This window comes from Onychostruthus taczanowskii, unplaced genomic scaffold (genome assembly GCF_017590055.1).
Source record: "Onychostruthus taczanowskii isolate IOZ18803 unplaced genomic scaffold, ASM1759005v1 scaffold28, whole genome shotgun sequence".
Taxonomy (NCBI): Eukaryota; Metazoa; Chordata; class Aves; order Passeriformes; family Passeridae; genus Onychostruthus; species Onychostruthus taczanowskii.
Window position 1 is genome coordinate 2,000,885 of NW_024500128.1, and position 23,855 is coordinate 2,024,739.

Genomic DNA, 23,855 nt, shown 5'->3' on the forward strand with positions numbered 1-23,855 from the left:
GGCAGCGGCGCTCCCCTCAGCCGCTGCGTCGGCCGTGTCCCGCAGCCGTGTCCCGCAGCAGCGAGCGGCTCTCGGCCCGGCTCCCTTCAGCGCCGCTCCCGCGTGCGAGGTGTTGCCATGGGCAGGGCCCTGCGCCGTGCCGCTGGCTCCCCGGGCAGCCCCGGCCCTGCGGGAAGCGCCTCGCATCCAAGAGAAGTAAGTGCGGCTCAGGGGCAAGGTGTGCCTGTTGGGGAGGACAGGGTGGTCATCCTCTCCAAGAGGCCGCGTTACTTGGTCTTCCCTCACGAGTATCGCTTGAGAATTCGGCAAAGATGGGTCACATCGCCATCATTTTAACAGCTCGGCTTTGGATAGAAGTTCCAGAAGAAGCAAGCAAGTGTGCCAACTTTCTTTATGTGTTTCCTAGGGTAACACGAGAATGGTGGTAAATTCTGTAAAAGTGCAATGGGTGAGTTTTGTCCCTTAAGGGGAGTTCAGGGAAAACCTAATGCAGGGGATGTTTCCGTGTGTCTCCCCGCTAGGGTAACACAAGAATGGTGGTAAATTCTGTAAAAGTTCAATGCGTGAGTTTTGTCCCTTAAGGGAAAACCTAATGCAGGGGATGTTTCCGTGTGTCTCCCCTTTTAAACAAAGGATGCACATTCCCAGAGATTCTGGGTATATGGAAAGTTACTGGCTGTATTAACGATGTAGGTGTGCCAGCAGTTTGTACTTTTATTTTTCTTGCTGCTGTGTTGATTTTTTTTTTCCCCTGGAAAACACTGATTTTAAGTAGTATTTTGAAATAGAGGAAAAAATAATCTCTTTTTCTTAGCCATGTCTTTCTCTCAATGGCTCTCAGTTGCTTTGCAACCCAAAATACAGACATTTCTTCCACGTGTTTGTTGTTTTAGTAGGGATCAGCTGTTGTAATGTGTAGGTTACCATTCATGAAAGTGTATTCCTTTCAGGTACTTCAGGTATAAAATAAGTGAAACGATGGTAGACATATGCTGAATTGGAGGTATTTGTCACAAGAGACGCAGAGTTATTGATCAGAAGTATTTTGTCGTGGACAGAATGTAGGTGCAGAAGACTCACCAAGTTTTGATGTTGATACATTATCCAATAAACAGGGACTACTGAATAGAGGAATGCTGCTGAAAAGCTGCCAAGAAAAAAACCTTTCTGCATGACCCTGCAAGGCCTTCTTGTGGCCTGCTGTAAACTGCCTTCACCTGTTATCTCTGGTTTTCATTACTGTTGGGTAACTGACTCAAATCACAGAAATATGGAAAAATTGATGACTGAAATGGCTGAATAACACTGCTAATTTAATGAGCCGATTCAGCCTGTGGAAAGCATTTGACAAGCGGCAGAACCAATACAAAGGATAGGGAACAGAAAAGACCAGAGAGTAAGGGGAAAAGAAGGGTAAAGTTTGAATTTGGAAAGAGTAGGATGGGAATGCTTTTTCAGTGACAGTAAACAGATCAGCTCAGCTCTCAGGTTTCTAAGAGAAAGGCAAAAAAACGCACAAAGAGCCCCAACAGATTCTGGAATACTTTTCCTAACAGAAACAACTTCATAGAGTACAAACTTCAGACACTTACTTCAATCAAAAGAGTTAACATTGCTTTTAATATAATATGAGAAATTGATTGCTATTTATCTGGGTGTGTGGATTTTAGATTTTTTGTGAAACTTTATTTAAAAGGGGAAAATCACTGAAATTTTATGAATTAGCTTTAAATGCCTCACTTAGAGGCAGTGAAAGTAAGGAGCATTTTAAACTACTTCGTGTTGCTTGTTATTGTAAATTATGTTCCTTATCATATTGGTCATATGTGAACTATATTCACTTGAGATATGTAAATAATATAACCCTAGGACTTTTTTGAAATTAGAATGTAGATGACAGAAGTAATATCTAAATATGTGAAAGCACTAGGAAATAAAAGGCTACAAGAAAGAATGATAATAAAAGCTTGCTGCTTTTTGCTGAGTTAAGAACACATTGCTGTTGAGAAAAGACAGTGCAATTTTCCTGATTTCTTACTGTTCTAGAGGCTAATATTGCTATCTGGGAAAAAAAAAAACCACCAAAAACAAACGGACAAAAAAACCACCCCCTGGTAATTATTAGTTATAAACCTCCCAAGGATTATTCACAGTGAGAGACCACCTCTTTTCTTTCTCCCTTCCTCCTTCCCCTGACATCCATTCATTCTGGAGTCTTTTTAAGGTGGCTTTCACTGCCTCATCCTCTTGTCATGGAGGATTTTGCTGTGTACCTGTAAAGGGATGTGTAGTTAAAATTCCCTGAGGATTCACTTACCAGATTGTCACACATGAAGTTTTGATGATGGCTGTGTGATGTGTTTTCTGCCTTTAGCAGAAGGCATCCCACCCCCTCCCATTCTGCCCCCTCTCCATTTTATTTCTGTCTCGGGAACTGCAGAGGAGAAAGTGAAAATGGAAATGCTTGGTCATCATGCTTTCAGGTTAGGTTACAAAAAAATCGGGATGGAAGCAAAAATGTTGTGAGAATCAAGGCTTCATCAAGTGCAGTGTGCTGATAGAGTATCCCAATTAAATTATTCATAGAGTTAGCAGTACAGCATGATAGGAAGAGGAAATGTAGGAAAGCTTTAATGAAGCAGCAGTAGAAAAGCAGGGGGGAAATCAGTAATACATTTTTTTCCTTTCCTACCCTGTGAAATAACTTTCTGTCTGCCAAAATGATCTTGTGAATGTATAGTGAAAACCACTCCATGTAGCATTTTCCAAAATGTAGCTGTGAACAGGAACGGATGTTAATGATGCCTAGCAAACATTAAAGCCTCATTTTCTCCTACCTCACCCAACCTGTAGCTATTTAGCCAAGGTCATTAAATACAAGGCCTTACCTACTATCAAATTGTAAGTTTTGCAGTTAAGTTTTGATTTGATACTATGTTATACTCAGTGGCTGTTACACTTGCAGAGATAGGTATGACTATACAATACAAAGGGAATGAAGAAAAGGGTCCCTCAACTATGCTGAGAAATAACATTTTTTCAGCTGATGGCTGTTACAGCCATTCTAACTGGAAACAGCGCTGCCAACAGCTAACTACCCACATGCACAAGAGTAAACTGCAGCAACATCTCACTGGTGAGATAATGTAATTTCCTAATACAGGCAAGCTCTCCATCCGTCCCTCTGTGAGCTGCCCTGGGGTGATGGTGAAGGGCAGCCCAGAGCCAGCTGTGCTGTGCTGACCAAGGAGGCACCAGCAGGGAGACACTTCCTGTGCACAGCAGGCCGGTGATCCCAGGAGTGAAGTCTCAGCTTCTCTCACGTTCTGTGCCTTTTCACTTTCTCATGTGTTTTGACTATGCTGTGCTTGTTCTTAACAGGGGCTCCGTGTTGCCTGTCTCTCTTTGCTTAAAAACTTTTGTCTGAGTTAGCACTGTATGAAATTCAAAAAGTGATGGTCCAGCTTCCCTGTCTGCATCTATTGTCAGTGGCCAAATACTATAAAATTGGTTGCAAATTTAGAAGGCATTTTTTTCATAAGCCTGTGGAAATGAATTGTTATAGTTCAATTACATTTAAAAGATCCAGCTGGGGTTCTTAGGAGGCTTTTGCCTTTAAGGCAAAACTGGCTTCTTAGTGATGTTGACCTTGTTGAAATCAAAATTACAGTGGTTACTGTGCTCAATACATGCTTGTAGTTTGCTGTGCAAAAAGCTTCCCTTTGAAAAGGCAGCAATGAAGAAGCAGAATACATAAAATCTCCAAATAGAAGTTTTGTTGCCTTTGGCTGTAATGTATTCAAAAATATAAAACTAAGTATTTAAAATAGAAACACAGGGTGATTTGTCATTATTTGCTGGTCAGAATTTGTGTGCAGTTAATATTCAGAAATTCATGAAGTTGGCAATGATTTTTGAAAGTGGCTTTTTTGTAGTATTAACAGTTTCAGTCATCTGAAACTTAATCTTGAAAGTGCATTACTGATCTTGTTTGCAACATTCAAGTTATTCTGTCAAGAAATGAAAAAAATACTGTATGACTTACCTGAATAGTTGTAATAGCACAATTTGCAAATTGATTACTTCAGCACAGAATTAGTATTTCAATCTGTATGCTGAAATTTGTTAATATAAACTGTATAGATAATACTTAAAAATAACAAACATGTCTCAGGAGCCTTACTGGGATTAATTTTAAGAAATACTAGATTCTGACCAGTTTTGTGTATCACATTTCTATTTTTCATTTGTCCAAGTATAAATCTTGTTATTCATCCAGCAATGGTTTGTGCTGGTTGGTAATATAAGCTCTGCAGACTGTGCAGCTATAGACCACTTAATTCTAAATTTATTTTCTATGTCCCACACTGTTAATTCTTAAGAATGGTCAGGAGTAGCTAACTGTGAAGCAGTATATTATGGTCTGCTGAAAAGGAGATAAAAACTGTTGTATTTCACATAGAGCAGTGTTTGATTTCTTGAATCTGATTTGTTACCAAAACATCTTAAACTTATGTTTAAGTGCACCCTTAAATTTACTTGGAATCAATGGGATTTAAAATGTGCTTTACATGTCTCCCTGATGATTAAAAATATGTGCTTACTATGAATATGTAGAAGATAAATAACGATGGAGGGTCTGATCAGCCAAGATCTGAGTGTCCTTGTTTTCTATTGGGAGACAGGTACATTCCCTCTCAAGGCACATTCAGCTCTTTCAGGGCCACATGGTGGAAGTACAATTGTTCCATTGGTTTGGGCAGGTTAATTTCTTCCAAGAGAGAAATGTCTCACGTTATTTGGTTTGGTTCTCTAATACAATGCTGTTTATTCAGAAAAAAATATGTATGGACAAATGATTTTTTCAGATTAATGTAGAGGCAGTCAGCAGCAGGCACTTCCTTGTGTTTTATTTACAATTCTGCTTTTTCAGCAAGTTTTTTTACCTCAGGAGCTGAATGACTGTTTCTCAAGGAGCTGGTTTTCTTTATAGCGGCTTTTTGGTTGCCAGGTGCCATGGCTACTTGGATAGGCTAACATAAAATAAGGAAGGATCTGTGTTTGTGGTGTGGCAGCTGCTTTATGCATGTTGTCTCAGGGTATCTGTGAAGATTTTTGTGTTTGCTCTGTCTTCAGTAGTAATAAGGTAAGATATCTTCCATTTCCTGCAAAATGAGAATGATACATGTGATTTCTTCATTTTGTCCCTTTCACAGTCTAGTCTTTGAAGCCCTACAGAGTTCAAATATATATATATATATATATACTTTCCTTAAACTACGGATTAGAAATCACAATTTTGACTAAGTGGTATGTTGTTTCATATATTGGAGGAGGATATTCTTTTCCATATAACTCTTGCTGTGAAAATCTGTGGTGAGGATGATGTCTTTTTCAATAAAATCGCCTGGTAAAATCATCCTCCTCCTCAGAACTGCATAAGTTATTGACTTTGGTTAGTATAATCAAGTTATGAATGTGTGACTAACCTGTACTGTGCTCTCTGTGAATTGGTAGAAAAACATAGCCCAAACAGAAAATAAACAAAAAATTGACCATATGAGGAACTGCCTTAGAATAGCCTTTAAATGGATTGGTAGTCTAACAGAAAACCAAAAATAGTTATTAATGTGATAAAAGGCAAAATACTGGCAATGAGAATTTAGAGTTCCCACTTGAAAGCAAACCTAAAAGAAATAATACATTCAGTAAACAGAATAATGGAGGTCCTTTTGCATGAAAGGGGGCCTGATTATGTTGGGGGTTTTTTGGCTTTTGTTTAAGTCCTGGCGAGATCTGTCCTTATGTTGTGTTAGGAGATGTGATGCACAAAAACAACGAGCAGAGCTGCCTGCAGAGTGCCAGGAATACGTGTTGTTGAGACACATTTTTGCCACATAAGGCAATATTTGAAGAATAGGGAGGGGGATACCATGGCATGAGGGGAGAACATCAGATCTCAGCACAAGGCATTCGTAGCTGTCCTTGAGATAAACAGAGCAATGGGACAGAGCCATCGTGGCCCTTTGCCTGACTGGTTAAAAATAAGCGCTGTACACGCTCTGTATGCATCTCTGCCTTGAATGTGTGGGAGGAGAGAAAAAGCCACACAGGAGCAGATGCTCTGCTCTTGTCCTGTTCACTGCACCCTCCCAGGTTCTTCTCCCTGCCCTTTGCACAGTGATGCCACACTCGAGGGAAAGGCCTGTTTGATTCTTAATTCCTGTAAGATGGGAGCAGCTCTGTGGATGGAGTTGAGGATTGACTGATTTTTTGAATAAAATTATTGGTTCATAATAAAAGAATAAATCTTTCATCTCGTGGACCATAAAAACAATTTATCATTACTTTGGTAAGAATCTTGACAGGATAAAGAAAAAGGATCAAATCTTAATTTGGGGAAGTACTGTTCTATGTGTGGACCATAAAAACAATTTATTCTTACCAAACAACTTTGGTAAGAATCTTGACAGGATAAAGAAAAAGGATCAAATCTTAATTTGGGGAAGTACTGTTCTATGAAATTGATTCACAGTAAGTATACCTGAGTGAGTAAAAGTACCAAAGAAAAGTAAGGAAAGAAAAATTCCTGATTTATTCAACATTACATGTTTTCTAAGAAAATCAAAGTGGGTTTTCTTCCCCAAAAAAACTTCATAGTTGTCCGGCATTCTGTTTGTCATTAGGGCTTCCTGTATTTGGTTTAATTTTTTTCTCTTAATTCTTTGCCAGCTGCCAATGCAGCATCTATCTTTAAGATGAAAATTTGCTAACACTTGACTATATGACTACAATGAAAGTATTTCAGCTAAGTGCTCTGAAGGTTTCTAAATGAATATTGATATTTATTAATGTGGTGTTCCATGTTTTGGAAAGAGATCAAGGTCAGCTGAAGCATTTGTCTGGCTCACATCACATTACGTTCAGATTGCATGTGAAATCTCCAGTTGCTTTGTTTTGCCTTTGGACAGGTGTTCAGAAGGTTAGTCAGGAACGTTAAGGCCATGTTGGATAGGTGTGTGGGCACATCGTGGGGCTGATTCTTCCCTTGACTTGAACTAAATCAAATGAAACCCCTATTAAGCCAGAGGTATTGCCACAAAGCAAAATAAGCATAAAAGGGTAGTCAAACACAGACTGTTTCCTGCAGGCTGTTTCCTCATATTCATTCATTTCTTCAATGCATGAGGAACACAGCAGCCAGGTACAGTGACAATAGGGCATTAGGATGGCAGAAAGGGGATGAGGAAGTACCACTACTCTGCTTCCTCTGCTAAGCAAACAGATCTTTCTAATTACATAGTCTGATTTGAGATATGTGTTACAGATTTTCAAAATATGTGTTAGAGTATAAATTACTGTAAGGTAAGTATTGTATACATATTGGGGTTTCATATTGGGGTAAATACATATGGGCTGTATATTCAACTTCAGTAGTATTTTGCTTGCTTTCACAAGACTAAATATGCATACACAGCCCTTATATAATAACTAAATCTAAATTTCTGCAGAAGGCCACGCATTAAAAAAAAAAAAAAATCTTCATTTTAAATGTTTTTCTGTGTGTCCTTTCTCTTAAGCTACTTTGTCTTTCACAGCCCCTTTCTTACTCATCTATAAAACTTGAATGCCCCTCATCCTCCCACCCACCAAGTCACTCTGGACCATTAAGGTCCTGGAGCTTCTGATGTTGTGGCACCGGGGGACTTGATTTACGTGATTCAGTGTCGTCAGTGTTAGGTAGATGGTTGTACTCAATGATTTTGGAGGTCTTTTCCCAACCCAGTGATTCCATGATACTATGTTTCATTCCCTCTGTGATAAAGCTCTTCTTATGGTGTCTCTGTGTTTTGGAGCCCTTTTATGCCCTCAAATCCTTTTTTTGAGGTTTATGTTGATCTTTGTTCTGGCCTTTCCTTCATGCTTGTGTCAGGATAGAATCCACTGCCTAAGCCATTTCTCTTATTTCCACTCATAGACCCCTGCCCTTCCTGAATTCAGAAAAAGTGCTGATATGACAGTGAAGCACTCAGTGAGATAAGTGGTAGGCTTCCTGAAACTGTATTCTCTGTGCAGTGCCTGTTAGTAGGAATGACTTGCAGCAAAAAATCTGCAGGATGGAACGGAGCCAGAGAAACCATGAGGAGTGAAAGGTGTCCAGGTTGCCTAAGCAAATTGGATTGTAAAGGGGAAAGATTGGAGCGTGTGAAAAATTAAGATAGACTGCTCTTACAAAGTGCAGAACCATTGTCAAGTGTTCTGTCAATCCTGATTTCCGATGGTTTTAACTGCATTTCTTCCCTTCTCAGGCATCTCTTAGGAACTTGGTGATGCTGATGTCAGTTATCTGCCGCTACTATATTAAGATGCTTCTTCCAAAACGATAAGAAGTGGTGTCATTCTCATAATAAAATTGTCTCTAAGCTTCAGAGTCATTGTAGTGACTTGCAGGGCTCAGCATTCCGGCAGAGCCCTTAGTACAAATGCTGAAAATCTTTTCAGTTTGCGTGTCAAAGGTTATCATAGACTTTGAGATGTATGGAAAAACTGGAGTCTGTTCCATGCAAATACTGCATTCCAGAAAAGCAAATCGGTACAGAGTCGGTGCGGAGAAAGGGCTTGGTGATCAATGGGATTGGAAGTGTACAGAGAGAAACTAGGAGTGCAATTACACTGCACAGTGAAGTATAAGTATATAAATAATTGATCTAACCACCACTAAACTGTTTCCAGAAGTGAATTAGTGCAGCCACTTCAGTTTGGCTCTGAATACATGCTGAGGAAGACTGGCTGTCTCAGTGACAGGGCACATTGGCCTGAAAGGAATGTGCCAACCTATCTGCACAGCTCTTGGGACCAGGGCCATGAGGGAGTGGAATGTCTGCAGTGTCTCTGCCCTGACAGGCCTGGTGTCACAGCCAGCTGGGACCTCTTCGCATTGCATACCATGATCTGCAGTGAAAGGGCTTGCCTCAATGAGCCAAGCTAAACAAGTATTAACAGATGATATCATTTGCTTCTCTGAATGTACCATCGCAGAGGTAAAGCTCTCTTGAAGCCAAGGAACTGTGTTAGTAGAAAAGCATAAGTCATCAACTGACTAGGAATACACTGACTCTAAAAATCAAACAGAATTGTCTGTCAGAGAGACACTTCGAGACTGCCGTCTGATAGAGTGGTTACTAAAGGGACTTTGGTCACTTTGTGAAATAAATTAAGTGATACAACTGCAAGTGTTAGAGTTGAGTACTTGCAGTGATTTAGGACTTCCCTTCTAGTCCTATGTTTGTATGTTTCACAATTCTGTTCAAGCATCAAAGTCAAGAATACATCCCACTATTGACTCATCTGGGAAGAGCAGGGTCCTAATTATAACCTTGTGGAGTAATATCCTACTCTTATCTTTCATGTATCTCTTATCTACATATATTTCAACTATATTTCAGTTAACACAGTTGAAGGGTGAAAGCAGTGGTTTGTCAGGTAGCCAGAATATATAACCTTAATGTGCAGGGAATTAGACTGCTTCAGTTAGTCAGTTAATGAAGCAATTTTTGTTTTATTGTGATTCTTTTTAAGTAGCAGTGATAGAAGCAGGGAGCTCTTGGCCAAATTTCTTGTAACAATATGCCAAACAATATACATCATGATTTCAGTCATTCTAGTCATGAGGACCTGAGAACTGCTGAATTCAGCCAGATGAAAAGTCTGCCTAACCCAGTAAGTAGATACTTATGGAAAAAATGTCCGGAGGCAGTCATGCTTGCAGTGATTTTTCTATCATGCTCTTCAGGCCTTCAGTGATGAGGAGACTCTTTTGTTTAACAGTTACTGCTGACCTACTGAATAGAACTGCTGAATCAATGAAGTCATGTTTTTTCTGATCCGTGTGCAGTTTGTGCCTCACAATATCTAATGAAAGTTAGTTTATTATTACCAAAAAAAAAAAAAACCAAAAAAAAAAAAAAAAGCATGCCTTCCAATATTTTTATTGTGAAAACTAGTGAATAACTATTACCAGGTTACCTTTTGAATAAAGTTCATTACTCTCTCTCATATTCTTCTCTAGATGTTTTTCTAATTCTACCGTGTCATTTTTGATAATGGAATGACTAAAGCTCCATATAGTATTCATAAAGTGTTTGTGGCCTGAGTGTTTACAGGGCAGATTTTTCATGTTTTTCTATGTTGATTTTGAAATAAATCCCAAATTTGTTTGTTCCTTTAAGCACTAGATGTTTTCAGATTTCTTTCCTGGTGATACTAACACCCCATATATATATATACACATATATGTGTATTTTCTCTTCCCCTCTTGATGTGCATTGTGCTTAATGACACGGAATAGCCTCTGGCATTTTGTCACCCATTCAGTATTGAACCACCTCCAAAGCTTTTCATAGCTAGTCCTGGATTTCCTCAGCCTAATAGTTTTGTGTCATCTGATTTTTTTTTTCCATTGTCTTATCATGTGTGTTCTTTTTCACAGTGTTTATGAATATTATTGAAGGCCCACATCTATCAGCTAAGCCTCAGTCAGTGAATCCTGGAAAAGAATACAAGCAATATAAAATACAACCTATAAAAATAATTCAGCCTTTTTTCTTCTTACTAAAATGAATTGTACCATTTTATGTTTATTATTTATTTATTACATAAGGAGATGTATTTTTAATTTGTTTTCACAATGCAGCTCTGCTTTTCAAAGCACTTATAGGATAATGGAAATAGAAGACTAGAAATTCACTGCTTTCTGATAAATATCACACATGGTGACGTTAATGACTAACATTTTTATTTCATATTTTACTCTCTGGGATTCTGGCACATACTGACAATTTAGGGTGATTGTCAGGAAAGAACTATATAAAAGAAATTGTTCTTTTTATTTCTTTGATGTTAGCATGTGAAGGTTGTCTTTGACTGTCTACGGTCTCCTATTGGTTTAATCCACTATACTTACTTATTAAGCTATGAATACCTGCAAATCCTTTAAAGGATTAACTGTATCTGCCTGCTAAGCTTTCCGAGGCAGTTAAAAATAACTGCAGGCTGATTCTACTGACACACTAAAAATTGGACCTGCTCTACATTTTATGTTGTATTTGCTTCTGCTTTGACAGATGTGATACAGTCTGGAGGTACTTAAACCTTCTGTGAAGTTGGGTTGACCAAGTGCTCTCAATACCCCAGTTCTGACTAGCAGATGTTTTCCCTTACAGCCCAAAGAGGATCAGCATTTGCTTTGTCTCATGAAAAATGCCAGTGACCAAGAACATACAAGCTGGACAAAGAAATTCAGCTTAATATAAATTTGTGAAATAAAAGTGTCCTTCTCTGAAGAAAAGGCTTTGCTTCACACAAGTGGCCTGCAGTGCAGTCCTTCCTGTTTGGTATGTTTTTTTCTAGCTGTACTCATTGACTTCAGAAAATGTGTCTCTTTCCACATTTACAAAATTGGTATAGTCTAATACAGTATGAGCATGTGTGCTGGATGCTGCTAGGTATTGTTAGGAAGGCAGCCACATATATTATATTCATCATTATATCCATAAGTGGCAGAGTTACGGGGAATGCAGAGTTTCTCTCGATGGTCTGGAGAGTGCAGGAGACAGCAGCACATTAAAATGTGTACTGACTACCTCTATTCCTGCTGGCTGTCAAGGAAGAAGAGTTGGACTTAACTACCTTCCTTGATTAAGGAAGTTAAATAAATACTGCAATGTATAAAATGAAAACTTTGAGACAAGACTTAGCATTTTCCATTGTCTTTTGCCAGGTATTTTCTCCTGGAAGTCTTGTACTGGTACAACAGAAATTTCTGGCTGCAAAAGGATACCATAAATGCTGGTGTTTCCTTGCTGTAAAATGACAGAATGGGACAGTGATTCTCTGCTACAGTGATTTCTACTTTCATTAACAGATTGTTTAGGTTCCCGCACAAAAAAGCAGAAGTTCAAGTGCATACAAGAGCTGAAACTGATTCTCACACTTCATAAGAGCTGAAGGAATGTAACATGGCATAACGTTATTTTCCCCCAAGTGATAGGCATCAGGCTAATTAATACTTAGCTGAGTGCATGAAACCTGCATTTGTTTAAAGCTGAAGGGGGAATATTGAAAACCAAATTCAGTCAGACATAGAAACTCACAAGGGACAACTCTGTCAGCATTCCTTATAGTGAATTCCTTACTCCTGACTGTAAAACCATATATGAATATAGAACAATATGAACTTGGGTTGGGGCTTGCCAGCCACCGTGTCAGAGTGTAAAGCACTGACACCAGTGCAGAAGGAATATTGGATCCATCAGTGTGGATTCAGCCTTCAATCCCCAAAAGTACAGCTGCTAGAATTCTTTAGCTTAGCTAGTTCAAGAGCTAAGTAGTTGCTGATTAATTACTTAATTATTATGCTGTTTGGCAGTAGGACTGTAGATTTTCCTGCTCTTTTAAATATTTAAGCAAACTGCACAACCCAAGCTGAAGGTTCTAGCTCAGACACAATAAGCATTATAACTCTATTAACATTAATATGTGCTAATTTATGTCTACAATACATTTTAAAAATTGTGCTGAGACAACTTCATACTCAGCTATATCAGGAAATCACATTATGTTTTTTCTATTTCTAGCTAAGGGAAGTCAATAAAAAGTTAGGAGAGTTACATTTTAACCCCTTGTTCCAGTCAATGTCTGCCTGCCTGTGGCCCTGGTGTGCCTGAGGAAGCACCGTGGGTAAGCAGATACATTGTGATATTTCAGTTTTTCTTAGAACTAATTGCAGAATTTCTACAGTGCCCTGTATTGCAGTGCTTGAGCAACAGATGACACAGACATACCAGGTAGACTGTGTGGTTCTATTTATTTCTATACTAATTTTTCTCATTAGGCATATATTCCTTAATGTTTGGTTTTATCTGAACGTCACCACAAACTGTCAAGTTAAATTTTCCTCAGTGTGTATTTTTGGAGGGAGAAAATGGGCTTGTACGAAACGCACTTCCTAACATAAACTATTTAGTATTTTGTTGTGAATAGAAGGTAGCATTCTTATGTTTTAAAAGAGAAACCTTATGGAACCCAAGCTTGTCAAATTTTTGCCAGAAACTTGCTGGTTGCCTGCCAGCTCTCTAGCCATCCACTTGGCAGGTGGCCCAGCCTTCCAAGAGCTGCAGCTGCCTCTGCGGCAGGGCTGGCAGCACTTGCAGGGCTGCAGGTCCCTGAGCAGGTGTCCAGATGGACTCCCTCCCAAAAGGTCCCTGTCACCCTGGGGTGAGGGGCTGTGCCTGCTGCCTCCTGGCAGTGCTGGAAGCTAAGGAACTTCCAGGCCTGGAAATGTTTTATCTTGTGCCAGCTTTTAGTAGCTCTTTAAGAAATTGTTTCATAAGTGGACATCCTATTTCTGTCACTAGGAAGGCCTTGTACCTGAAAGCAGGGATGGATGCCTTTAACACATCACTTTGTAGCAGTCCTGCTTCTGAGGAAGGTTCATGAAGAAATGACACAAAATGCAGCAGCATGTCTAGAGGAATGTTGCTTTTTAAGTTGGAATTTGGCTTCTGACATTAGCGTTAGGTTTTGTTGAGGTTTTGTGCTTTCCTTTTATCTTAAAAGACTTCCCCCCCCCCCCCCCCCCAGTATCTAATCTTATTTGAGATTCAATCAGACATCAACAGTGTCTTGTGGACTAACACGCAATTTTTTAATCAGTTAGATATTCATGGTAGTTGATACAACCTTGGTATTAATAATGTATTGTGAAAGAACTGTAAGAATAAATAGAAGCTGATAAGCTTTATGCTGGTGTGTTGACCTTAGTATTTTTTATACTATCTTTTTAGGGCTGAGAAAAGTACAATTTAAGAGCATGGAGCATTCTGGGATGTGTAAGTCTTTGTATCAAAGTAAGTGCCAACTCAGGATAATAAATAATAAAAATGCACAAAGCTATTTTTATTCCTTTTCCTGATTACTCTTTAATATTTTTCTACTTTTTGAATAGCTTGCTAGAAAACTTATCTTTCTAATGGACCTCTACTCCAAAACTAAATCAGTTCCACAATAATAGGCAGGGTTGGAGAAGAACTGTTTTTTCTGTTCCAGCTATTGCTTGTAGATTGTTACTAGATGTCATGTAAATAAAGAAATCTCAATTTTATTGAAGCTGAATAAAGATATTGAAAGATGCCTGTGAAAGAGCTATGATACACCAAATATTTTATAGACCGTTGTCTGGAGATGATGCCTTTTTTATGACTGTCCTCAAGGAAATGTAATGAAGAATTTTTAGTTAACATAATACAGTAGAACATAAGAAAATCTTGTAATTAATTTGGCAAACAGAAACAGTGATACAATAGAAGATGATATTCTGATAAAATTTCTCCAGCTGAGTAGCTTTTTCAGCAAAGTTGCTTAGTGATTTTACTTCAGACTTTGCCTCACTAAAGGCAGTAAGTCTGTTCCTGAAGTTCTTAGTGGGGTAGAGTAACAGTTTCAGAGTCTAGATGGACATTATTTTGGCTTATAAAATGTTACCTCACAGTGCAAGAGATGAAGGACTAAACACTGCCTTATTTAAGGAACCAATGTCCTGTCAAAATCAGTACAAAAGGTGGAAGCACTATACTTAAAAAAAAAAAAAAAATCCTCCCCTGTTTCTCAGCTACTACAATGTGTTGGAGTGGAGGTTAGCCTTGTGCATTTTTCAGATGCTTCCAAATAGCTGCCCAAAATGACACCAAGCTCAAATGATTTGCCCCTGTGCTGCTGCAGCTTTATGTGTATTGAAAGCACTGGGGGTCTGTTAATAATAAAATTAGAATGAAATAGAAACAAGTCATACACTGTTTCTTGCTGATGTGATGACATGTAGTTTCTTTTTGATTCCATTACTCTCTTGCACTAGCCAATATAAAAATTTTGCCAACATGTTTTTCATAACACAGATTACCAATAACTGCCTAACTCCATTTCTGCTTAAAAACTTAGTAACAACATGCTTACATAAAGTGGACTATGATGGTCACATCTTCAGCTGCATCCTGGCATAGCTCCAAATGCATAGCTGTTGACTTCATGAGGATTTGGATGCAAACTTAAAGTTAAGCCCATGCTTAACTGCTTTGTCAATCTGTCTCTCTCCCCCTCTCCTCCTGCTGTTACTATCATATAACATCTATGAAATCTAGCTCATGCTGGCATATGAATGAATGTTCAGGTATTTCTATACACTCCTTGTTCACAAAGCTGTGGTTGATTTACTCGTTTCAAGCCTGAAGAAAAGACTGCATCCACTGTGACTTCCAGAGTGCTGTGAGCGTGTCTGTGTTTATCTGTTCTCTAAGGTCACGTGTGGGCCTCTCATCCAAGCAAAACTTCCGTAAGAAGGGAGATTGCATTTCAGAATAAAACCTTCTCTGGGATTCTGTGCCAAAATTCATTCAACTGCTTTTTCTGGCAGTTGTAAATCAAGTCATTTTTTGTTTTTTGATTTAAATAATTTAGAGGTATCAATAACTTCATGAGCATTTCTTCATTGTATTTAAAAACATTTACAGCAAAATACTACATCAGTAATAGCAAAGATTTAGAAAGTGAGTTGTATAACTACTATTGTATATAATCTCACATATAAAACAGAAGTTATTACACAAAGGAAGGTATAATAAAATTATGCCTGTAGGCAGTGGCTTTCATAAGAGCGTAAGTTTTTCAAATGCTTAATAAACTAAGAAATCTTACCAGAAATGTAACCTTGTGTTTGTGTTTTATGTGCATTCTTCCCCAAAACAGCATTCAGCTACAATAAGGTTTAGTTGGGCATTTATATGTGACCACATTAATGAATGTGACATTTGACTGTCTAGAGAGCTGTGGATATATTTAAACAAAAGGGTTTATAATTGCTTTAATTATTGTAATAAACCAGAGCTAAGTGACAATATTGTCATAAATTAGAGGGGAAAATATTTTAAGCACACATTTCCTTAAATTTTATCTCCTAAAAAGTTGGACAGCATTTCTGTGTATCTCTTCATAGTTTGGTATTTGCTAGATGTAATGTTGTTTCCCCTGGCGTATGAGTTCTGTAAGGCAAGGGACAACAGAATCAAGAAATAAACATCTGACCATGTCACAAATCCAATTAACTCTGACAAGGGCTAGTAAAGTCAAGTGAATAACAAAGCACTGCTGTCTGGAAGCAGCTTTGCAGACAGTAGGACACCAGCTGGACGAAGCAAAAGTACTTCAGGCAGCTGAATTTTCTGCCTCCACTAAGACCATCTTATTACCCCGGTGAGGTGACAGCGCTGTAGCATTTTCAAGTGTCACATCTCATCTCTTCACTGTTTCTAAACGGCAGGGAGGAGGAGGAGGGAAGCATTCCCCTCACAGAATGTAAAATATGTGCTAATGTCATTACAAGGTAATGCAGCGACGCAGAAACTGCAGCAACCATTGCACAGCCTCTCCTCAACCACCACCACAGCTTTGGGTTATGATAGAAACCTCCAAGACATTTCAGTGCAGCAATCCTTGGGCAGAAATCCTGGTGGTTTTCTAATCCCAAGGCCTGTGCATATTCAAAGTAGCTCTCCTTTTTCTAGCTCTTGACACATATAGCTAACCAATGTCCCATTTAATGGAACTGAATGATTAAATGATTGCTTCACTGGTCTGCTGTGTTCATCCATGCTTGAGACTCAGAAACGTGGGGGAATTTCTCATCTGGACTGTAGCAGTGTCAGTCTAGAGACATTCTTTGCCAAAGTTATTTTGGGTTTATCTTGAGAGGAGAATCCACTCCCTGCCTGTCTGACTGGAAATTGAAATTCTTCACTGCTTGTTTCCAGATAGAAAGGAAATATGTGCTCCGTTTACTTTATCTGTGTAACCCAAACAACACAATGTTACCCCTGGAATCTTTTCTTGCTCTAACCTATTTCCCTGTCAGGCAGTATCCTTAAGTGAAATGCTTTCCATTTACACTGTAGTAATGAAGGAATCTTAGACCCATATACAATACTCAGTATTTTTACTGTTAATTTTACTGTCAACATTATTTGCAGCTCCTAATAAGCTATTTTCTAATTGCCAGAAGAGTCAAATATATAGTTTGTCAGCTTTAACATGGGTTACAAAACTGAAACAAACAGATATCCTCAGCTTTGAGATGGAGGAAGGAATATTTCTTAGGAAGCAACATGAGAATTGGGGTTAGCTCATAACTCACAGCTAGTTTGTGTCTGAAATTTCCCAGCACTTTTCTAATAGTCCTATTTAACTGAAACTAAAATTATATTAACTTCAGCAAAATTTTCCAAAGGGAGATTTCTTTAGTTCAGAATGGAATTTCTGGGTTCTGGAAACCAGAAACAAATACACACAATGACTCAGTGATTAGGTTATTAAATTACTAGATTTAGAGCAGGAAACTGAAACTGTTTCTCCTCTTCTAATTCTACATGTTTCTGTGCACTACATCTTTTGAATCTTCCTCCCTCCTGCCCCAAGGAATACTTGTTAATCTTGGAGCTGGTCCAAATTTTCTTGATACTAAGAAATTAACACGGAGTGAGATGGGTAAATTGAAGTGTCTGAAATCAGAAAAAGGAGGAAGGAAACAAGGAAAGAATAAAAATATGCAGGATTGCTTCTACAGAAAACTAAAAATTAAGCATATCATCGTGCTTGTACATTTTTTAAACTGCATTGAAACTTGATCTTCTTGCTACAACTTTGGACACAAATAGAATTTAGCAAATGGAGATATGCTGTAGAAGTAGCACAGGCATATGCTGACATACGATTACCATATGTCAGTCCACAGTGATTGTCGAGCTCCTGAGACATGTTTTGTTCTTTAAATAGTTTTCCATCTTTTTAACATTTTGAAGCACATAGACTATCCTCATTATGCTTTTTTCCTCCCTCCTTTGAAGCCACATGCATTTACAACTGACTTAGATTAGGCAGGAAGGACAGATAGACAGAAGCTAAAATAGCTTTCAGAAATTACTACTGCAGTCAAACATATTTGGAAATTCAAGAGTCAACATGAACTGCTGAAATAAAATAAAGTCTACATTAATCTTTATAAATAAAGAAAACAGATGGGTTAGGATTTTTGTCCTGCATTCATCCAGGATCACATGCAGTATTTTGTTCCTGGGATGTAACACAGCAAGTTAAAATTTAATTTAAAAACCGACAAAACCCCCTTTGTATTTAATCATGTATCATTAAAACCTGAGGTTTTGACTTGAACTGGAGACTGTCTGAGTCAGAACCTCACAGACTCACACAGAGAACATAGTAGCTGCCAACAGGGTATTTCCTGTTGCTTTTCACAACAAACAAAAAAGGAATATCTCAGTATGATCTGCAGATGTGCAGCATGATGACATTTAGATGCAAGTTTTACAGAGGCCTACAATCTTAGGCAAATAATATATAAAACCCCCTCCTATTTCTTAAAAAAACAACTCCATCACTAAAGACTTAACATCTTTCAACAAATTGTGTGGCAGTCTTGTGTTTCTAAGCTCCTAGAAGTTTTGGAGGAAAAAATACTTCAAATTTACTCAAATGCCTGTGAGAGCTTAAAAAAAAAGGAAAAAATAATGAGAACATACATAAAAATTCTACTGCATGCTGTTAAGGTAGAAAAACTGTACTGAACACATTTTTTTGGCTTCTGCAACATCTCATGTAGGCTTTATAAGCAAAATAATTTGTTTCCTTAGTGAAAAAAAATTTGCTTTATACTTCTCAAGAGAGAAATAATCTATTTCTGAATGTCTGGAGAAATGCTGAGAATAATAACTACAACAAACAAGTCATTAGGAAGAATTTACCTTTTCAGTGCCTGGAGACATAATATAATTTCCTAATAAGCTCCAGCCTCCTAGTTGTTGCAAACCAAAGAAATCCAGTATTAGAGTTTCTTACTAAGTGTGCATATCAGCTTGGGCCAGCACAGGAAGAATTCTTAAGGCTGGGCTGAAAGAACCAATGCTTCCTCAAAGCCTCTGATTCATCACAAGTACATTTGCTTTCTAGTTCTATGTCTTAAAAAGGGTCAAACAATGCTCTGCAATGTTGAAGGGCACAAAGTAGTGCCTGACACATTGGACATAAAAACATACATCATGCAGACATCCTCCTGTTAGGAATAAATCAATTCCTGCTTGCACTAAAAGGCACTGATGTAATCACAAAATGTTTTAGAGACCTTTTACTCCTAACTGGGTAACACTGGAAACTTTGCCCCTCTGCAAGTTATGGATTGGGTCTGAGCATACTTTTGTTGAAATAAAGGTACTCCAGTCAATCTGAGAGTTGAACTGGAAACCAAAGTTCTATAAAATTGGTGCTGGCCTTCTCTACAGGAAGGTAAACAACTCCAAATGTATGCTGACATGTGAATAGTTCTCCTCCCACAACCTCTTTGTTTGCCAGAGTAATTGTAATTGGGTGGGCAGATTTCTTCTGGATGACATCGGAAGAGAAAAATGAAGATTATATAAAACCATATTTTGTTTCTTGTCCTAGGAAAGCCTTACATGGCACAATTTGGATGATGCCTGGACTTAAACCTATTACCAGAAAAAGATAATGATGTGAGAGCCAAATGAAAGGACAACACATAATACCATATACAAGGAAAATCAGAGGAGATCTTGAGTGAGCAAAGAAGATGTACATGATGAAATTATTTACCAGGTGCTATAATATGAAGAAAATCAGAGCACCTCTTCTCAAAAGGGAATTACAGAAATTAATTGAGGATATTGTGGCATCATTTCTTTAAATCCCTTATGTTCCACGGTTCCCTGTTCCTCAGTGGCACCCCCTTGCTCTCAGAAGTTTTGCACACACTTTTTCTCTTTCCACATCCCAACATACTGTCTGTCTGTCTGAGTTTCTCTCCTAGGCTCAGCATTTCTATCTGGCTGTGAACAAACCTGCCACAGTGGTAAACACTGTCAGAAATATATCCTGTCTCTTTCTTTATATGTGAAAGCAAGGGGTAAGAAGGGTGTGCTCAAGGTGTTTTCCTGGCACTGCTACAGTGCCTGGAGGGCAAAGGCTATTCCTCCTCCCCTACACCACCAAGCAATTCATGTTCTAGCACCAGAGTGAAGAGCAGGATATGAAACAAGTAAAACAGTGTCACTCAAAACCTGGAGGAGTGAGAAAAGAGGGCTTCCTTCTGCCTGTGAAGTTTTTATGTACATAGTGGAGACTGTCTACGGGAGACAGGTGAGAGGGGAACTTACTGCTTCTGAGATGTCCTGTGGTCGAGGAAGTTTTGTGAGAGAGCTTTTTTTCAGGGAGTTTCAAAATAGGTGATGATGATGTGCAGTACTGGGCCAGTTCCCACCAGCTGCAAAATAAGTTCTGTGTGAGAATATACTGAAGCTGTGAGGAACCTCAGCCCCTGCAGTTTACAGCTGTCAGTCTGCTCCTGCTGCTCTGAATGACTTGCTAAAGTAAGCACAGCCTCTGCAGGTTTATTCACTGAGCACACACAGAACAAATACATGCAATGCACAATAATTTCCAGGAAAATATATTCCATAGCACTCTGAAAGTAAAAATACTGTATTTAAATGAGATTCACAGCAGCATGTTTTATTGACTGAGAGACAGATTCAGAAAAAGAGGATTACCAAGCTGAGACTAATAGCTACATTCAACATACTTACACTAGTTTATATTGTAAACAAGAATTCCACAGGCCCAGCAGAAAAGTACCTGGGGGTGTTGGTTGACATCCAGATGAACATGAGCCAGCAGTGTTCCCAGGTGGCCAAGAAGGCCACTGGCATCCTGGCCTGTAAAAGAATTAGTGTGGCCAGCAGGACCAGGGCAGTGATTGTCCCCCTGTGCTCAGCACCTCAAGTTCTGTGTTTAGTCTTTGGCCCCTCACTGCAAGAAAGACATTGAGGTGCTGGAGCGTGTCCAGAGAAAGGCAACAAAGGTTATTAAGGGTCTGGAGCAGAAGTCCTCTGAGGAGCAGATGAAGAAGCTGGGAGTGTTTCGCCTGGAGAAGAGGAGGCTCAGGCAGGACGTTATCACTCTCTACAATCCCCTGAAAGGAGGCTGTAGCCAGGTGGAGGTCAGCCTCTTCTCCCAGGCCCAGTGACAGGGCAAGAGAAAATGGCCTCAGGCTGCACCAGTGGAGGTTCAGGTTAGACATCAGGAAGAATTTTGTCACTGAAAGAGTTGTCAAGCATTGGTACAACCTGTTGCTCCTGGCACTGGAGTCACCATCCCTGGAAGTGTTCAAGAAATGACTGGATGTGGCACTAAGTGCTATGGTTTAGTTACATGGTGGTGTTTGGCCACAGGTTCATCTTGAGGGTCTTTTCCAACCTTAATGACTCTTTCTTAATGATCATTCCATATTTAAACATGCCTTGTTTTATTGGACAGTGCCACCTAGGGGGTAATGGCTTTTAAACTAGAGTGGTAAAGGAGAGGGAGCTTTAATAATAACATAGAAAATAGTTCTTCTATTAAATTCTCTTTTGGAATATACTAGGCAAACAAAGTGCTGCTGAGATTTTCATACTGTGGAATCTGGCAAAAGCATGTAATTTTCACAGGTCCCTTTGGAGCTGGTCATACTCTTTTCTCTCTTCCATAGCCTGGCAGTGATTGAGGATGCCACAAATCCTGATTTTCTCCTCTGCTAGCCAAGTCTTGCTGGTATGATCAGTGGAGAGGTTATCTACATCTCATTACAGCTGCAAGGCTGGCTAGGAGATTGCTGTATTGCTGTGTTTGGGTCTCCAAGAACTTGAAACAGAGCCTTGAAAAGTTTGCTTTTTGAGGCCAAAAGCAGAGAGAAAACCCTGGTCTACTTCTGCTTAATCTGGTCTGCTAAAGGAAGGTAGTGTACAAGGCAGGAATGAGATGTTGAGACTACTCTGTCTGAGAGCAAATAGGTTTTATTGCTCCTGACACTTCCTCCACTGTCCTTGAAATTACTAGTTACAGTTGGCTTCTTTGGGCTTCTAACAATTTAACTTAGAAATGGGCAAAAGAAACTTAGAAAAACTGCCCATCTCTGTACCATGTTTATTTTCTTCAGAATGAGATTTGTTTTAAAAGCCTGAATTGTGGTAAATTCTTTCCTGAAAAAAACTAAATTCCAGGAGAGTTAATATTTTAGAAGTATTTTTTTCCTACATACTTTTTTATTCTCACAAATGGTATTTGATTTTATTCTGTATCTTCCACAGCAGATGGCGTGCCCGCCTCCCTGAGACCAGACCCAAGCAGAATGCAAATGATACAAGAAACTTGTATAACATAGAAACAATAGTATAACATAAGAAACAATTATGCAAGAAACCTGCTCCTCTTTCCTTACAGGAAAGTAGTGAAGCTATCACAATATTTTTGAAGGAAAAATGTCAACATTTTTGATTGCATGACTGTGTGTTTGACTTGTAATAAAGGGCAGGTCTCTTCCTTTCCTTCAGTAAGCTCCACACACATAAGCAATTGAGTATTAATAAGAACAGATTTTATTTAAGTTCCTTTTAAAAATAATCCATACTGAAAAAAAGGCCAGCTGATAAAAATTACTTTGTCTGCCCCCTAGAAATGGAAAAAGAGAAATTATTTTGGAACTACAAGCTGCAGACATGGCAAAATGATAATGGAAGTTATACCAAAGCTTGCTGTAAGTACCTCTCAGGTAAACAAGTCCTGTGGTAAAATTATGGCATGATGGATTGTCTTAGGTTGCAAGACGTGGCTGGGGGTGTGTATTCTATTGCCATCTGTTAGAGATGGGGCAGTTATCTACTGTTAATTGGGCCACCTGTCAAAAGCAGCTTTGGCAGTTTTCTTTATCTCTTCCATGGCCTCCCTTGGGGATATATCTGCTGTTAATGGGCCATTGAGTCTCTTAGAGCTCCTTAATTTAAAATTATAATAATTCGGAGGGAGGGGGTTTACATTTTCCATGTCAAAGGAAGCTCTTGCCTTCCTTAGCAGACACCTGTATTTTCAAGCCAAGACATGGAAAAAGCAAACTCTTACTGTCCTCTAGATGTCACGATGTGGAAGAGGAGCAGCTGGATACCAGGGCTGCCACAACTGAAGCTAAATAGGTTTTGACATGATTGTTAAAGAAAAGCTACAGTACGGCATGGCAAATTCACCACAGTGCCCATCCTGATGTGACATGCTCTGGAGCAAGCAGGCTCCTGCTCAGGCACTGGGAATAAACACTGGACCAAGCCTGGGAGACAGAGACATGGACATTCACATCAGGTCCACATTGGCCATTCTGGCTTGGTCACTCAGCATAGATTTTTGGTGACTTCCTTGTTTTGATAAAAGCAGAGAGAATATGCAGCTACACTTGTAGCACAGTGCTCTCCCCTTTACAGGTTTTATTTCTTACCAAAAAAGCATGGTTTTTACATATATATGCACATATAAATAAATAGAATGGCAACATTAATAAATAATTACACTTTTAAATATATACACATTAGGAGTACTTGCTATTGCAACTTGCAGATACTCACAAATACATACAGGTCTTGTCCAACTTCTTACAAAAGAAGATACAACAAATTCAGAGACTTGGAATAAGATATGTAAGAATAAGAATTGTGTGATTATTTCTCATATATGTGTCTAAAAGAAAGCCTGAAGATCAGAGTTGAGTGAAGATGAATTGAAGAAGCGGTGATAAACAGTAAGTTATTAGACATAATTTGGAATATTCAGAACTTCAATTACAAAATAGGAAGAATCATCCTGCTCTTCAATCTTCCTGTTCCTTTTCAGAATCCTTCATGTTACAGGGCCTGGCTCAT

General features: G+C 38.9%; 1 long non-coding RNA gene across 2 annotated transcripts; it reads left to right on the plus strand.

Annotated features, from left to right (window-relative positions):
- The first annotated feature begins 50 nt into the window (after positions 1-50).
- Positions 51-22,910, plus strand: LOC121337681. Of its 2 annotated transcripts, none has more exons than XR_005952928.1 (6): positions 51-195; positions 11,223-11,393; positions 11,780-12,738; positions 13,845-13,907; positions 19,561-19,731; positions 22,625-22,910. It is a non-coding gene; the product is annotated as an uncharacterized LOC121337681 (long non-coding RNA). The 2 variants fall into 2 exon arrangements; XR_005952929.1 differs by having other exon boundaries at positions 12,636-12,738.
- The last annotated feature ends 945 nt before the right edge of the window (positions 22,911-23,855 follow it).